The sequence below is a fragment of the Nansenia antarctica genome (genome assembly GCF_963989245.1).
Source record: "Nansenia antarctica genome assembly, chromosome: 11".
NCBI lineage: Eukaryota > Metazoa > Chordata > Actinopteri > Argentiniformes > Microstomatidae > Nansenia > Nansenia antarctica.
The window spans coordinates 10,588,667-10,592,034 of NC_137681.1; the positions used below are offsets into that span (position 1 = coordinate 10,588,667).

The 3,368-nt window shown below is 41.7% G+C and overlaps 1 protein-coding gene across 1 annotated transcript in view; it reads right to left on the minus strand.

The window, feature by feature from the left end:
- The window catches only part of LOC308167783 (ankyrin repeat and SOCS box protein 3-like), a 6,241-nt gene extending 5,201 nt beyond the window's left edge, over positions 1 to 1,040 (minus strand). The window contains exon 1 of the mRNA XM_080542262.1: positions 1,033 to 1,040. The gene's annotated coding sequence lies outside the window, so the exon portion shown is untranslated. The remainder of the gene's footprint in view (positions 1 to 1,032) is intronic.
- Between the last annotated feature and the right edge of the window lie 2,328 nt (positions 1,041 to 3,368).

Here is a 3,368-nt window from a genome sequence, read left to right on the forward strand (position 1 = left end):
TCCAGGACACCAGCTTGAATCAGATTATCCATCACGACCGTTCTTAAAGTCTCCTTGAGACGGCTAACAGTTTTACTTATTTCAATCTTATGGAGATCCGCGATTTTCAAAAGTGGGTCCTTACTACATCTCTCTAACAACTCCACTGATGGTTTCTGCATGAACTCTTCGACAATAGAAGCCATGATTAATGTGCACGTAACTACTATAACAACAAATGCCTCCCCACCTGTTGAAGCACACAAAACAGTAGCAGTCGCACCGAGCGCAGCAATGGAGATATTTAACGGAGCTTCCCCAAATCCTAGATAGCTCAACCCTAGTCTTCGTAGTCTTCGTGTGGCTTCGTGGTGGGTAATTACGCACTCAATACCGCTAACACGGAACAAGTAACCAGCACGCTGGCGCACTCCCCCGTGCTACGGCGATGCCCCCGAGACCACTGCTCTAGCCACGGTTACCACACAAAAATAATTTAAAACAACAACAAAAGCCCAACGCACTCCCCAAAGGAAATACGCCGCTATGCCTAACATGGGGTAAGAAGGCATCAGCTCCTAAATCTCTCACCACTGCACACAAGGAACAACCACACTCCTAGAGGTGTCCCAACAGATAGCAGAGCAAATGGCGTCTCTAGCCTGGGCAAGTGGCTGGAGACAAACCGTAGTCCTCTCTCTCCCCCAGCACACAAACAAACACAAATAACTGTTGGCACAAATCACAACAGAAAGTTAACTAAGATGCCACAGCATCAACAAAACCATACCCAACTTATCTCCCAAATGTTTAGCGCTTAACAAAGAACCTACCGAAGAACCAACAAACCAACCAATTTAACAAAGAACCTACCAAAGAATCCCAAATCAATGAAACTATCAAACAATGAAACAAAGAGCGCTAACCAAACTACAACAAAAGGTCCTACAACAACTAAATCACGTGTCTCGTAGAAGGTGGCTTATAGCAATGCAATCATTATTTCAGAGTTGTAATAAAAAAGGAATTCATGTTAAATCAACGTGGGTTTACCATATAAATCCAGTTATGCAAAGTGAAGTGTTTGCCAGTCCTGTTTATTTGGCAACATCAACCAAACAAAACACAGATGTAGCCGCCCACTTTCAACTACTTCCGTATAATGTCACATGGTAGTTTAGGACCAATCAGAGCGTCTGCTTAGACCCTCCCCTTTTTACCTATGAACTCCGGCAGGCAGGCGGGAATCTGCTTCCAACTTCAGACCTAGACTAAAAACATACTTTTCATTAGTTTTAGAATTACCATAAGAAATATAAGTACCCATGGCCCAGGCTATGTGTGTGATTAGATTAGTGACAGATTAGATTAGATACCCAACTTTTCAACAAGTTAGTGAGTTTTTACCTCGCGCTTGTATTTTGAAGCCACGAAAACGAAACCGGAAAGTTTATTATCGGTACTTGCAAGTTGAGAGAATGCAACGGCCTTCAACATCTACTCGTGTATCTTCTGCTTCCGGGTCGTTGATCTTGCGCAATAATCTGACATTCACAACTACGGTCGAGTGTGAGCACAGGAATGTTCAGTGTATTTAAAAGATGTTTATACCCATTTGTATCGAACTGCCTTTATGGATCGTAAATTAGCATACGTGTTGTCGGGAAAAAATAACACTTTTGAGGGATTTCGTGGTTGAAAAGTTGCATAACTTGTTGAAAAATTGGGTATCTAATCTAATCTAATCTAGCCAGCCAGACCGAGGCACCTTGAAACACGCGCAAGCACACGCACATGCATTATGATTATTCCCTTTTCTTTTTGTCTCTTATTTGATCATAGGAAGACTCACTCATCCTTATATTATATAACCCTATCCTTATATTACCCTAGTAACCAGGGTTCATACCAGACCCTTCCCTTCCCTTTTACCACCTTGCACATAGCCTCCTAGGCCATGGGTACTTATATTTCTTATGGTAATTCTAAAACTAGCCCTAGACTAAAAAAAAGCTATGTTTTTAGTCTAGTGTAACAGGGTTATAAATTATATTTAAGTTATAGGTTGAAGTTCATCAAAATCGTTTGCTTTTTATCATTTGGTTAAGTGTTTTGAATTGATTTACCCATGGCTGCATACGGTGTGTAGCGCCCCTAGTGGCGCATTTGATGTTATTACATATATATATGACGAAGGCAGCAAAGATCGGCCCTTTCGTCTGTGTGAGCGGGTGAGATGGTAGGTTAACGTTTATGCTCCGGTCCCCGTTTGATATTTCCTTTGATAAAGAGTTGCCACTAATATAAACCGAATGTATTATTTGAGATGAATGTTTACCATTGGTTTTTATGCCATTACTTTTGAGTTATGTTTTGTTTATTTGTATTTTGTGGATGGATAAAGTTGTGAGCTAACTAGCTAACAGCTAACAGCTAGTTAGCTACTTTGCCAGCCAGTTAACGTGAGCTAATATGGCGGAGGCAATGTGGCGTGTTCTGAATGTTTTGTTTTGCTGACATGCAGGGGTGAGAGCTGTTTTGTGCTGGAGCCTACCATCAATAATAACCATCATTTTGTTTGCACATTCAGACAGGCACGCGGGAAGGTATTTTGACTGGGGGTGCTGAGGTGCTGTCTATATACGCTGCAGGGCAAAAAATTGCCAGGGAAAAAATTATAACGATTTCTCTCCCTCCCTCCCTCCCTCCCTCTCGCTGATTGCTCGTTCGCTCACACGCACACAGTGGCATAACGACGGGCCCCAATGCACGGGCAATAATAGTTAAGCACGCACGCACCCACACACTACAAAGACGTAACGTTAAATATTTTACCAACAATGTGTTGGAATTTACAGTAATTTCCACTCAGCTCACAGTGTCCCACAATGTCCACAAACATGATGTTGACCATTATTACAGACAGCACTCCATGTCGATTGTTATTGCCTCTTAACGGAAGCCCTTCGCTGCCGAAGAATCGGATGGATCTGAATATCAGTTCTAATACGTTTCTGGCCGTCTGTTGCTCTTTCTCAACAACGTCCGACAGTAGAGCATTAATGGGAGTGTTGTTAAGCGAAGCAAGCAACTGCATCAGCATCTTCTTCCAACTCCACTTCAATTGTTCTGGCTGATTTAGCATTTTTGCTAAAGAACTCAGAGATTCCCTAGCAAGATATGACCATGTGATCACTAACATTAAAACTAACAAACACATTTTTACATTTATTACAAAAAACACATTTATTTTTATTCCCAAAAGCAACAATAGTTATTATATTGTTTTAAATTATTGTTTGAATAATATTTTTATTTTTTAAATTCAGGCAGGAGGAGCTCCTTCTGCCTGCCGCTAGGGGATGCTGCAGCACCCTCAGCACCCCCCT